General features: G+C 40.4%; 1 long non-coding RNA gene across 2 annotated transcripts in view; it reads left to right on the forward strand.

The window, feature by feature from the left end:
* Positions 1 to 14396, forward strand: part of LOC116574574 — a 39185-nt gene extending 24789 nt beyond the window's left edge. For both annotated transcript variants that reach the window (XR_004279376.1, XR_004279375.1), the window contains one exon: positions 14126 to 14396. This is a non-coding gene — a long non-coding RNA (uncharacterized LOC116574574). The remainder of the gene's footprint in view (positions 1 to 14125) is intronic.
* Positions 14397 to 14874: the final 478 nt, after the last annotated feature.

The following is a 14874-nucleotide window of genomic DNA, read 5'->3' on the forward strand; positions in this document are numbered from 1 at the left end:
AGACATAATTCTTTATAGTCCAGTAGAAGTAAAAAGACAGAAATTAAACATTTTTTTTCAAATAAATGCAAAATTTCAACAAGTGCTATGAAAGAAAAGTCCATTGTATTTTGAGTATATGTGAGAGGTAGCCTGCCTCATTATGTTGGGGTTAGGGAGGATATCTTAGAGGAGGTGGCAGTAGAGTTGAGATATGAATGATCATTAGGAGCTAACCAGGTGCAGCAGAGTGGGAGGGATGGGCAAAGGACCTGAGCAGAAGGAAGCATTCCAGGGACTGAAGGATGGTTGTGGGCTTGAGTTCAAAGAGTGAGGTTAAGTATGGGGTAAAAGCAGTGCCTCTAGTGACTCATGTGGTCTCTCACCCACAAGAAACAGGGAGGCATTGAATACTCTTAAAAAAAAAAATGAATAATGTGGTGATCAGCTTCTGTTTGTGAAATAATCAGTCATTTGGCCTCAGTACAAAGGATGGATTCAAGGTGGGAAAAATGAATATTGGGAAAAAGAGTCAAGGGGCAACTGCAGTGGTCCAGGTCACTAATGACAGTAGGCTGGATTATGTTGTGTCTGTCATGCTACATTTTGGAGATAGAACAAATAGGACTTATTGATTAAGGTGCCCTAGGGCAGAGAGAAAGTGAGGAATAATGGATAATTTCTAGGCCCTGGCTTTGGTGACTATGTGAGTGATAGCGGCAGTTAATGTTCAATCAGAAGACTGGGAGAGAAGGAATTTTGGTTAGTTGAATCCTGAAATTGGTATCATATAATAATGTGAGTCTCCCCCCCATTTCATGTAAAATTCAGAACTCAAATTATTACTATTAATTTTTAGAATTGGAAACAAGTTGTGAAAAGTGTACTTGTAGGTCATTTGACATCATCTTTGGAAACGGTTATAGTCAGAGACAAAACAACTCCATTTCTGTAATATTTATATGGAAATGTGTAGAGCAAAAATAAAAAAGGAAGTAGGAATTTAAGGCTCCCACTAAGGAAGTTGTGTGTATGTGTTTTTTCTGTGTGTAGGGGTATATGTGGGAAGACCATAGTCAATAGATGAGCTTATTTCCTTAGCTACTACACCCATAAATTTGCTATAGTCTTCCCCCACCTTAGTGTGTCATAAATATAGTAGACCTTATCCCCCTGTGTAATGATAAATTGAGACAGATTTTCTCCTTATTGGTTTTATGGATATTTCTTCTCTCTAAAATCTGGAATAATGTTTTTTCTTTAAGTTACTGTAAATAGCCATTCAACTTCAATGCTGAGTTTTTCAGCTCTTCCCCGCCCCCCGCCCAGTTCATTCCTATTGCTATTTCATGTTAGATGGGGCACTGGGTCCAATTATAGCTTTGCATTTAATTACAAACTTTGCATATGTGTGCATTAATTAGAAGATTTTATTGCTTTGTATTTTATGACTGGAGGTTGTGAACTATAGCAATCCAATATACCACTTAAGGGGATAATACAAATTTAGAATAATAAAAAGAAATTTATAATGATCATCTCAGGCATTCAAACTATTGTATAGAAAAATAATAAAGCATAAATACAGTATACACAGGAGTCAAGCCCATTTCCTTCTTTAATTAAGAGGTTTTATCTTGTAAAGAAGACACTTAAAAATCTGGCACAATATATATTTGACATTTATTTAGGCTAAGAATCTTAGCCTAAAAGTGGGACCTTAAAAGTATGTTTAAAGATGTCTGCCTTTTAGGAAAAAAAAGGATCATGATGTTAAAACCCAAAGCTCTACAGGCATTTGCATATGGATAAAATGGGTCACAGGACTGTAAGGAGGACTATAGGTTGCTTGAAAAAGACTTCAGAGTCAAGAATCCTCCTGCTAGCAAAGAATAAACCTAAGTAACTTTGGAAAACAATATTTTGATTGAATACTGTAAGACTAAATACAAAAATAACTGTATATAAATGCTGTAATCAAGTTAATAAATGTGTTTCTCACAGGGGCATGGGATAGGAATTCTGAAGTACTTTATGTCTACTAGGGTTGAACAAAAGAGATCATAAATTTAGTTATATAATAAATAATAAGGTAGATAATAACCCAAGTTTCTCACTATTGGAGAAAGACATTTTAGATAAGGAAAGGGGGGAGGCTAAAATAAAACCTGCGGTGTTGGACTAGAATTAGAGCTATTAGTATTTATTCATGGACTTTGATATAAAAATATATCAAAGTCCATGAATAAATAGATATATCTCAAACTATCATGTCAGTAGCATTGTGTTAGGGTTGGGAACTTTTATTTGCCTAAAACAATGCCTGGCACATATTAAGTTTCTCTCCATATTTTTAACTAAATGAATAAGTGATATCCATTGAACTCAGCATAGACTATGTTATATACATTACAAAAATACAGATACATATGTATATATGGGTTAGTATTTGATAGCTCTGCTGTGAGGGCCCAGAGCAATGCCACTGCAGTAATAGTGAGTACACCTGGTGCCCAGGTCTTGGTTCCTAAACACCATTCTTTGAGGAAGGAAATCAGGGCTTCATAAAGAAATTATTAATTCCTGGGGTAGGGCAGGAAAGTTCACGATTAATCTGGATTACCTTGTGATAATGAAAAGTGCTCAAAAAGGAAGGGCGCTTATTGTAAGGACACAGGAGTCAACCTGAAGGAACTCTTACTGACTAAAGCTGAAAAAATTTGAGAAAAAAAAAGTAATTAAAACATTGGATTATAACTAGGTATCCTCAGAGAGAGTGCCTAAAAAGGGACAGGCTTCACTGAGATGAGCTGATTCTAGAGACCATAAGGAATCCCAAAAAAGAGCTTGGATTCAGGCAAGGAGCTTGAGCAGAAATTTTCTCCAGTTGCCTGGGGAAAAGGGGACAGAAGCAGCCCCTGAAGAAGCAAAATCTGAAAGGGACAATGATGACAATGTCTAAGTGGGGCAAGAGACACTTGAGCTCTGAGGAAAGCCCAGCATTATGCAGGCAGAACAGGTTCCAATGGGAAGAGTCTGGGTTATGCTGGTAGTGGTACGCTCATAGTGGTTGAGAAAAAACAATCCCACTCTCAGGATTTGGGCCAGATAGGCCAAATGGTCCCCCTATGTCTTTCCAAGAATAAAGAAAGTTTCCTTGGAAAGAGAGTGGGAAGGGGTTTGGGGCACTGGCATAAACTAGGTCCTGATCTGCACCTCTCCAAGTGAATATATTGGCTCCTCTCTGAGTGTGGGGCCTCCGGAAGGAGGACTGAGAGACCTGATGTCCCCCGACCTCGGGGCTCTCAAGAACTCTGAGGGCAGAATGTGAGCAGGAATATGACAAATTATGCTACAGAAAGCTGATGTTAATCAGTGGAATATGATCCCCTGCTGTCTTTCTTCAAGCTCTACTCAGACTTCTCCAGGTGGGGTAGTTTGAATAGCCAAACATCAGCCTAATGACTTTCCTTAGTTCCTTTTACTACTTCAACTAATTGCTTTAGATCATCCTGATTATTTCCAGGAAAAAGCCCCTTCTTATTTCTATGTCAACTTTCTTCTTCAGAATTATAAGGGTAAATTATATAAAAATATTACAAGTATCAGAAGAACCAAGGATTAAATAAAGCCACCGACTTCTAGCATCGGTAACCTCCCTTAAACATCAAATGGTGATAGGATAGCTGGATGAATGGAACTGTGATGACAAAGTTCTAGAAGACTGGTCCTCAGATCAAGATTCTTAGCAAGAAGATCCAAGACCAGTAATCCCTTCTAAGACTCAGTATGACCAAATCTCTGTCTTTTCAAAGGTACTCCAGGCCAATATTAGTGACAGTGGTGATGGGAAACTGGGATTGAGTAAGGATGTTGGTTGTCTATTTAGCATTCACTCCCAAGGCTCCTATATTCTTAACATAACTCAGTTTTGTTTAGTAGTCCACCATCCGCATTGTAGCCATATGTGGAAGTGGGTCTTACCTCGTTCCAAGGGCCTCATCAGTTCAAGGAGTATCATTTATTCAATATCTTAAAAATATCAAGGGAAACTTATTATGTGCCAGGCATTGTTTTAGGTAAATAAAAAAGTTCCAAATCCCAAACACAATGCAGTTGACATGATAGTGTGTGTGTGTAAAGAAAATGTACAAATAAAGCAAAACATATGGCAATAAAAGCTAAGGAGGGAAACAAGGCCTTGGTGAATTCGGAAGGAAATGCTGGAAGACAAGTGTTGGGGAGCGGTTGTGATTTTAAAAGGAACCACAAGGAACAGCTTGATGAAGTGACATGTTCTCCTTCCTCGTCTTGCTTTAAAATTAGGTCAAGTCTGCCGATGAAACCACAGGAGAAGTCTACCAGGGAACTCACAGGAAAACATTTCCTCAAACAAAGAGAGGCACAGAACAATCTCTTTTCTTCCTCCAGATGTAGTTATAATTGGATGTGATGCCAGGAAGAGCTGCAGACACCTTGCTACCAGCTTGATGACACCAAGAAAGGCAGGGTGGAGAGAGAGAGAGAGGAAATGAAATTGGGACCTTGATTATTTTTCTGAGCCACAGAATTAATTAATCCTGAAGTCTGATCTCTGGCTGTGCTCCTTGTGATGTGAAACAGTAATTTTTCATACTGTGTGTACCTGTTTAAATCAGGATTCCTTTTACTTGCAGCTGAAGGCATGCTAACTGATATAGAATGGGTCCTTGTAGCTTCAATCAACTGCAATACAGCAGTCTGCAAAATTCCAAGTGGCTAGGGGTAGGGACTTGGGACATTGGTTATAACACAATCTTTTTCCTATACTAAGTTCAGCCACCTCAGGCTTGAAGCAGTTGGGCTAAAAAAAATGATGACCCAGTAGAGCTCATTTCCCCAAGATAATGACATAAGGCTTCTCGCGTCATTTTGGAAAACCTCTTATTCAGGGAATCATGGCCCACAAACCCTAATTTACAACTAAGTATGGAGAAGAGCTGGGTGATAGAGGGGCCCATAGATGTAGGTGGAGCACACTCTGTTATAAAAATAAGAGTGGCATTCCAGGGGATGCAGGGACATCACAGTGACTGTCACGGTAGCTGGGGGAGGGGTTAATGGGGCGGGGGTGCAGCCACATGGAGAACTGGCATTTAGTTTTTTGGGTTTTTTTTAATTCTCAGTGTAACTGAGAAACACTAAGAACTGGTTTTATTGCCACCTGTGTTAGAATACCTGGCCCCTTCCGCACAAGAGGTCCATGCCCTAACCCTAGAGCCTATGAATAGGCAATGTTATATGGCAAAATGGACTTTGCAGACCACTTGGGCTCTTGAACCATTGTGGTCAGCTGCCAGTAAACGAGGCAGCCAACTCGGGTTCACCTCACCCATTGTGAGCGGAAGAGTCCAGATTTTTCCACCAGGGGGCTCAAGAGCAGTAAGTGATACTTTTCCAGTTGTTGGTTTTGTCATAATTGCTATTGCCCCATTGGCCAAAGCAAGTCACATGTTTGCTCCAGGGATACTGTAACTGCTCGGTAGGGCCACCATAACAAGATACCACAGTCTAGGTGGCTTAAAGAACAGCAACTCATTTTCTCACAGTTCTGGAGGCTTGAAATTCAAGATCCAGGAGATGGCAGGCTTGGTTTTTTCTGAGACTTTTCTCCTGGGCTTATAGAGGTCTTCTGTCTTGATGCCTCTTCATATGACTTTTTCTGTAGGTGCATCCTTGGTGGTCTCCTTACAAAGACAGCAGTCCAATAGAATTAGAGCTTCACCCTACAGGCCTGAGGGGGGCTATTTGGTTGTTTGTTTGTTTGTTTTATAGTCACCTCTTTAAAGGCTTTATCTCCAAATGTGGAGATACATTCTGAGGTTAATTGGGACATTAACATATGAATTCTAGAGGGACACAATTCAGTCCATAACAGTCATTATGATAGGAGACTACCCAAAGTTACAGATGGGATGGTGAAATGCATGCACAAATTGGGGCGGGAGGCATTACTAAAGGATCTACCACAGGTTATCAAAATGTGGGAAAGGAACTGAAAATTCACAGTATTCCCCAGGATTAATTTTGCTTAAGACACAATGTCTTACAGTAGGAGTCTTGCAACTATGGCTGTAGGCTAAATCTGCCCCCCAGTCTATTTTTGTAAAGAAAGTTTTATTAGAACCCAGACTCCCCATTTATTTGGGCACTGTTTGTGGCTTCCTACTCTAAGGGCCAAGCTAAATAGCTGTGGCAGAGACGGTATGGTCTGCAAACTTTCAGCCTCGTCACTATTCACAGAAAAGAAATGTACTGATCCAGTGTTAGAGAACAATTAAGAAGGGCATGCATCTGGTGAAGAAAGGGTAAGCAATCAGATAACCAAGAGCAGAAAACATACGGTCCCAGGGAGGGAGGGAAGGTGGCAGGTACAATTTTCCTTGCTTACTTTAGGTAAACAAATTACCAGGTAAACAGCAGCTCTGGAACTGTTACAAGGATGGGTCCTAATTTCGCTTCTGAAGTGCGCCGAAACTCTTAGAGCGTTGTTTTACGCATGCCTTGGCCACCCATCCATCTGTTGCCCACACATCTTCGTCCTTTCAAGTATTATCTAGAGATATCCAATTGTCGAACACGGAGAACAAAGCGGGAGTCTCAGCTTTGATGGGGATTCCCCCTCCTATGATATTCCCTACTAAGCCTCATTCACACCCAATACGAAGGCAGTGCTGCTTTTAAAACCCATTTCACATTTTAAAACCAATTCTGTTAAGCATGACTTCAGCTGTCACTTCTTGTTATTTTGGGAGAAGCTCGATGCTCATAGGTTTGAAACATCCCATCCAATTGTTCAAAGGGCTTCTGATAACTATCCCTGCCCATTGGGTATGAAGTCGACACCAATTATGCAGCTGACTGCCTTAACGATAGAGTATTTTAGAACAGGCCACAATGTCTTGCCGTTCTTACCATGTCTGGAAAGGCCTCCGAAAACCAGCGCAATTTTACTCCTGCTGCAAGTGCAAGATGCAGGAGACCTGGCGGAGTGAATGAAAGTAGATAGCAGGCTCAGGACTATCTGCAGGGCCGATATGGTCTATAACCCCACTGGGGTTATAGAGAAGAAGGCTTTTCAAACACTTGCAACAGCAGCCTTGTTCTGGCTCAAGCAGACCACTAGAGACGGAGGCACTGCGGGGTGGCTGCCGATGACAGCTCACCACGAACCAGCTCCCCAGTCACTACACTGATACGCGCATTCACCCTACTGGAGGGGAAAAAAAAAAAATCATCTCCTCTTCTACCCTGGGACACTACTTCTGTGGGCTCTGAATCCACTGTTTTACACTCACCTGCTGGTATGATATAAACAGCCGCAATAGGCATCAAGCTATGAAAAGCTCCGAGGAGCGCGACTGCCGGGCGAACTGCTTCCTTGCTCTGTACTGTTTGGTGATTGTAAAATGGAATGCCAGATTAGCACAGGCACACGGTGTTTGTGTAAGGAGCAGAGAGTTCCAGCTCTCTGTTTCTTACCAGCTATTTCTTACCAGTCCCATTGCTTTCTATAAAAAACAAGGTATTTGTTAATGTCATTTCTTAGCGGAAATCCAAAGGACAGGATCACTGACTCAATCCCGGAGTGAAACTACTCTGTTTCTTTCTGCTTTCCTACTGCCAAGTGAGAGCTTCTGATGCTCCTGGCCCAACAGTCCACTGGCCTATACAACTGCTGGCTCATGGAAACTTCCAGAACAGCCGTTTGCAGTCCTCCGATGTTGTATATCACGAACTAGATAAACACAGCCACCTTTCCCAAATGCAGAAAGTTGTTTCGGAACACAAAAACAAGTTGATGAAGCAGGTAGAACTCCAGGCAGCCTGGAGGCTGCCTCCTTCTTTTGGAAGACTTCTGCAGTCTGTGTGGGTAATCTGTGTTAACATCTCGTCTTTAAGACATTGACCTCACTTTGATTCAGATATTCTAGAAAAGGATTCATTTCTTCTCCATTTCAAAGCTGTTTATCTGGCTCAGAAAATAGCTGCTTTAAACAGAAGCCTTTACACTTGTCTGGGTAAATTCTGTTCCAATTTTTGTTTTGGCCACAAGTCAAAGATAACAGCTGTGCGCTTGTGGGTTCACTGAACTCTACGTGCTTGTTGGCTGCATCACCAACCAGAGGGAATAACCAATAATTAGAACATTTCGGGTCATCTTGGGAAGAACAGAGTTTTCTCATGTTTGGAAAGGTGACGTGACCTCCCTCTGATTTTCCCAAGCGTGGATCTGTCAGCGAGTGTGCGTGGCGCTGAAGAGACGAGCTTGCTCTCACGGCCACCGTGTCCTCCCTCTCCCAAAATATCACCTGATAAATGGAGGCTTAGAACTATATTTAATGTTTTCCACTTCTCTCTGGCTCTGCAACAGGCCTGAACTGTGATAACAAGCCAAAGTACTTGTGTATTCCTAGCACTTCAGCATTTCTGATCATAATGATTTGTGACTCAGACCTTGAAAGCTGTGGGGTTTCTTCCTAGTTGAATCAATACAAGTTTACATAAATATATGTTTCTGTTTTCCTTTTGTTCTTGCTTCAGCATTTATGTTTACTTGCTGGCAACAACAGACTATGGGAGGGTGGGGGGAAAGAAGTGGAGCAGATAGATGATTCAGAAGAAATTACTTGGGTGGATTCTAATTTTTTTTCCCCTGAGTATGACTTTTTTTGTTTGTTGCATTTATGAAAGGTAATGCATTGGGATTTTCATTTGGAAAGTATAAAATTTATCCTATGTCTTTAAAGAATATGACCCTTCATATATTAAATTTGGTTTTAAGCGAAAGCCATTCCTATACAGTATAAGGGATATTACCATCTTTATGTTACATTTGATTTCCAACTATAGTCCTTCCTACACAAACTGCTCATGTATCAGGGTGTTGGGTGTGCTAGAGCTTTTCATATCGGTGACAGGTATTCTAAAACATTATAATCCACCGGTGAAGTGGAGGCTAGTTTGCTGCTGATGGAACGAACCAAGTGAGCATTCCTTCTGCATTTAAAAGCTCTCCCAGTCTTGGAGACAAGTTTAGTGGGAGATACGGTGATTATTTTTTGCTTGTTTTATGCCATGGATGGCAAAACCTTTCACTTATGCTTGAATAACCACAAAGATGAGGCAGAGGCCACATTTTTAAAGATTCGCCAGTAGGACAGTCCCTATTAGGAAGCAAGAGCCCACTACTGATTTCCTCGTTTGTTCTGCTGTGGAATGTGCCCTGAGCACATGAAGGCCTTCCTGTGGCTGTGCTCTTTCTGGCTGAGGTCTTAGGTGGGGTCTGAAATTCAGAGGCCCCTTCTTCTCAGCCAACTGGGTCCATAGGGCTGCATCTGCTCAGGGTCAGGGTGAGGATATGCCCACATTTTCCTTTGACTTGTGGCATCTCTGAGTATGTTTGTACTTTCTCGCGTTGGTTTGAACACAAGACCCACCCCTGATTTCCCTAACTTTATTAATTTAATTTAATTTATTTTGCTAGTTTTAAATCTTATTCCAATAAGAAAGCATATGAATGACTAGAACTATTGTCTAATAGAGATAAATTTCTATGATTGGGTTCGTTTAGGTCAAGTCCAGCTACATATAGATATTTGTGTAGAATAGCTACATATTTCCCCTTTATTTAAGAATATTTTCAATGACATTTTATGCTCCAGGGAAAAATTAGGACTAATTTGAAGGCTATGTGCAAATATTATACTCACTCTATGAACCAGCATGTGATTGTCGAGATAGATTCTTGAAGTGTAACCTAGTCTAGGACTGATAGTCCTGGTTGGTAACAAGGAATCGTGCCTACAGTGCCATGATAGGAAAACATCAGTTGCATATCTTGATTGTTGAAGATATATATTCAGAATACAGAGCACCCCACCAAGCAGTTTATTGTCTTTGTGTCTCTGAGGGCTGCTTTCTAAAGTGGTCTTGAGAACAAAGGGCCAGAACTGTTCAAAACTTTCCTCAGAGATGGAATGTGTGAGTTCAACTGCACGAGACTGAGAAACACTCATCTTCCTGAAACAAGACACAAATGTGCTGCCGCACTTCTGGGTCACATTTCCTGTCTGCTTGGAGCATCCCTCTAGGACTGAAGAACCAAAGGGAGGTGGTAGGGAAAATTTATCGAATCCCGGAGATGCCTGTGCTTGCAAATTATTTCTGCACGAAGATTTAGAATCCGGTGAAAGACAGGAACGTGTGCAGCAGGGATTTTTTTTTCCCTCCTCAGCACTTCTAGCCATGGACAGATTGGTGTGAGAAATCAGCTGTCCTGTGGAGGGTTAAGTGTAGCATCGCAAACAGTACTTCAAGACATCCGCTGCTTCTGTTATTTTGATCTTGAGATGGTGGGTCTTCTCTAGTAGATTCCCTCAGGACCTTTGTCAACTTGTCACACAAGGGATGTAGTAAACAGACTGTGGGTCTCTCTCTACTAATGTGCTCCATCTGATTAATTGTTATGTTAGTGCCTTTTTCTCTTTCATTCCTCAAAGTGCCTTTCTTTCTTTCACTTCTGGCAACACCACATAGGTGCTCATTTAATGATGAAAAAGGCCCTCCGGAACGTCTCCTTCTGTGGTGTGAGCTTAAATGAATTTAGTGACTACGGCGGAGCACCTCTCTTCCTAACATGTAGGAATAAATCATAATTTAGTTTTCTAGGGACCAAAAGAGAAAAATATAGACATTTCCATTAAAGAAACAGAGGCCCATTTTCTTACATATCTGAAGTTAGATATTATTAATGATCATTACTCTTATTATCCTCATTTTAGTCTCATGTTGAAGGCACTCTTTCTGGCCTATATACATTATGAAAAACAAGTATTTGGGAAAGGGATAAATCTGTAGATATGGTATAGGCAGTGGTGTCTTAATGATAGAACCAATTCCCTGCTTCTCATGAGAGCTTTACCTTAAATAATTAGTCCCTTAACAGTGTTTAGTAAGAGCTGTCTTTAGCTTAAGGAAAGAAAGAAGGAAATAAATATTTTTTTTAATGACCTACTATGTGTCAGGCACTTTGCAGGGTGACTTTTATTTGTTATCTCATTTAATACTCAATGACCCTGTTAGGTGGATAGTGTTTTTATTTTACACATGAGGGAACTGAGCAAAACAGAAGTGGGAATAGAAGAAAGGGGAATTGGAATCTTAGTTGTTAATCATTGGGTTCACTTTAACAAGCTTTCTGATCTTAGATTTGTAGTGGTCCTCTTGTGGCATTTGGAAATGGCAGAGAGGGTTTTATAGCAAAGTCAAGACCTGTGCCCAAAGGGAAATCACAAATACACCATTGGATCCTTATTTCTGAGCCTTAACAGGGGGATCTGCTGGTGCAGGTACACATGTGGGTGCAGGCCATGGCCCAGACTTCCACTTTGGGCATATGATGACATAACTCCACCTAACTCAAGAGCTCTTAAATCCTGGCTTGTGGGCCAGATACTATTCTCATGGCTCAACAGATTTCAATTCATTTAACCTCAGAGCCTATAAGGTAGATGCTAACATTATTCCCATTTTACAGAAGAGAAATCTGAGGTAGCATTTGAGTAGCATAGTGGTTAAGCCACTTGTCAAAGGCCACAAGACTAATAAGTAGTAAGTAGAATTAGGGTTTGGTCCAAGGCAGGCTGGCTTCAGAGTCATAGCTGTTTACCACTTTGGTTGATTGTCTTTCACCCAGGCCTTTTAGAGTTGTCCTTTGGGGAGGTGACTTTCAGGGATGAGGTTCCTGTCCCCATGCTTTTTCATGCAGTATTTAAAATTTCAAACTTGACTAAGGTAGTAAGTGAAAAAAAGAAATCACAATTCTTTAAATGTCATTTCATTCATAACCACACATTGTTTCTCCTCAGCAAGTGGGGCAATGAAAACTTTTCATTCTGAGGGAATCCTTCCTCCTCCCTTAGAGGGAATTCAACTGTCATGAAATCCTGTTTTCCTTTTCTTACAGAATGAACTGTACATTATGGGCTCAGAACCCTTAGAACCCAAATTGTTAGCCACTGATAAGTTGCTTTCCTTTTTAGAGGGCAGGGAGGTCTCAATCTGAAATTAGGAAGTGAGTTAAAATGTTTGCATTCCATCCTCTGAATGTATAGAGAAAGAGAGGAATGACAAAACAGTTGAATTTAAACAAGTCCCTTCTGATCCTGCTAGAGAGAGAATCAAAGAGTAGTCCACACAACTAAAAGAAAAGCTGAGGTTCTGCTATCTGCCTGGATTCACATCTCCACTCTTCTACATAACTAGCTGGTTGAATATATAACCACTCTTAATCCTGGGCTCATCAACTGGAAAATGGGTTTAATTTCTAGCTCACTGTGAGAATCAAGGGATATGGTATGTTTGTGTAAAGTGGCTGTCACAGCATCTTGGCAGTGGTAAGCTTTTAATAAAAGACATTTTCATTAATTGTAATAGTCCTGGGTGACTAAAAACCTGGTAAGCCTTTTGAGTTTTAACTCTACAGAAGCCTTGAACACACACACTGTGATCTGGAGTATTTGAAGTTGGTATGTCCCATGGTCTGACAGTGCCTCTCATATTCCCCACTTGGCTGCATGGGAAGCACTGGACAGAGTACTTTCCACACACCTTCTGTTCTTTATGAGTTTCCCATGGGACATGTACCTCCCTAGCTCCATTTGACTCCATGGGTAAACCTTTTCTCCAAAGTGCTACAGCCGGGAAGGAGCAGAGATGGAATTTGAATCCAGCCTTCACATCTTGACCATTATATTTCACTTCCGGCCGGAAAGAGAACTAAGATGGCTCAGTCACTGGAATCCCGGTTTTGGATGCAGCCATTTAGATTCCAATTCCTGATAGCTAAGCGAGCTCAACTGTTCTGAACCCTTCTGAGCCTCAGTTCCTTCAAGTATAAAACGGTGATAAGATGACTAATCCTGTAGGGCTTTTTTCAAGAAACAAATGAAGTAACAAAGAGAGTATGGCATGGATGTTCAATGGTCTAGTGTAGAACAAGACTCATCTCCTAGAGTATAAAGCACGTGAAGCCGGAATGGGTTGAGGTATTGCTGTCGTCTTGCATCAGGGGAAACGAGAAATGGGTTTACTTGGTATAATGAGGCTACTTCAGGAAAAGGTGATCTGCTTGAAAGATAGTAGGGCAGGCAGTATATTTCCACAAAACCTACCTCTTAAATTACAGAAGAAGACAAAGAGAATATTCTAAATATGACAATCATCAATGACCAATTATCTTCTTCAAGGGTAAACCCGCTTCTTCTATGATGTGAAACTGTTAATTACTTCTAGCTCAGCAGTTAGAATAATGTGGTCATGAAACTAAGCACGGGCTAGATCCTGAAGGCATAAGATGAGGATTAAAAGAACTCAGGTTAGGGTAAGTGAAAACTTGGATAAATTTGTAAAATACTGCCCAAAGACCCTGCATTTTCTACTTGCTCAGCCTTTTGATGCCATTAAATGTATCATTTTGACAACAGACATAAAAGGGTACGTTGAGTAGGTGAAAATTTCACTTCCTTGCAAGGAATTTTACTGGTTTGATTTCAAATATGTAGGGAAGGCTTATTCATGTAGTATTTAAAATTACAAATGTGACTAAAGTAGTAAATGAAAAGAAAAAAAAAATCACAATTCTTTAAATGTCATTTCATTCAGAAGCACACATTGTCTGTTTCTCCTCAGCAAGTGAGGAAATGAAAAATGTCATGTACACGCAAGGTTGACAAATTGATTTTTCTTTGTGAGTACACATCTTGGCGTTAAGAATCAGAAAAAAATATATTTGTACTTTGTAGGTTTAAATGCTGAGTTTATACCATTTGGCCCACTTAAAAATTGCTAAGAAGAGCATAGAGGTAAAACATCAATATTTCTGTGATGTTTTGATATTTACTGGTGATGCTTTCTTAAGTATCACCTGTTCCACTGAAGCTGAATTCAGAAGGTGCATCATAATTTTCAGGTATTATTATTTATTTTCAGTGTTTCCAGATAGAAAACATAAAATGTTAAAAATACTTCAAAAATGACTTGATATGTAATTTTTTTGCTCTTTCAAGAATGGCTTGCTATGTAATTTTTGTTCTTCTTCCCTCAGAATTCCTCGATCCACATGTGATTTTTGCTCTCAACTCTGCTCCTGTGAAAGTCCAACAGCCCTCGGAATAAATACAAAATAAATAATTTTTCCCCTGAGGCCACCCGGACGTTGATTTCCCAAAAGAACAAAAAATTGCTTTTAAACAAAGGATAAACATGGAGTTTGGGGAAGTCTGATTAAACTTCTTTGAAAGTTTTAAGCCAAGGCAAAAGGGGACAAGTGAGATTGTAATGGAATTCATCTTGCCAGCAGCATCATACAGCATTTGCTCTCCTGAACACTAACTTCAGCTGTGATTTATTAGGGGCCCAAGTTCATGTCATTGCGCCTGATCTTCAGAGACCTGGCTTCAAATCCCGATTTTACTCACAATTGAAAATGAGGCTGGTGGTCAGGTCCTAGCCCTTCTTGACATGATTGTCAGCCCGCACTCTGGAGAATGGCTGTCTGGAAAAACAGGGAGTGTTAACGTGCAGGTCAGGGACTCAGGCGCCCATCAGTGGACTTTTTAATCTGCATTGAGACTGGGAGGGGCTTGGGGCTACTGACCCTCTCAGTGGGATACTTATTAAACTGCCTGACAAAGGAGCATAATACAATCTTAATTCTTCCTAGGAAGCTTTTTCTTTCTTTCTTTTTTTTTTCTTTTTTCTTTTCTTTTCTTTTTTTTTTTTTTTTTTTTGGTCACAGCTGAAGAAAGTGACCAATTATTAAAATTTTGAAAAAGAAATAGCTCTGGGACTTGG

The sequence above is a fragment of the Mustela erminea genome, chromosome 15 (genome assembly GCF_009829155.1).
Source record: "Mustela erminea isolate mMusErm1 chromosome 15, mMusErm1.Pri, whole genome shotgun sequence".
Classification (NCBI taxonomy): Eukaryota; Metazoa; Chordata; class Mammalia; order Carnivora; family Mustelidae; genus Mustela; species Mustela erminea.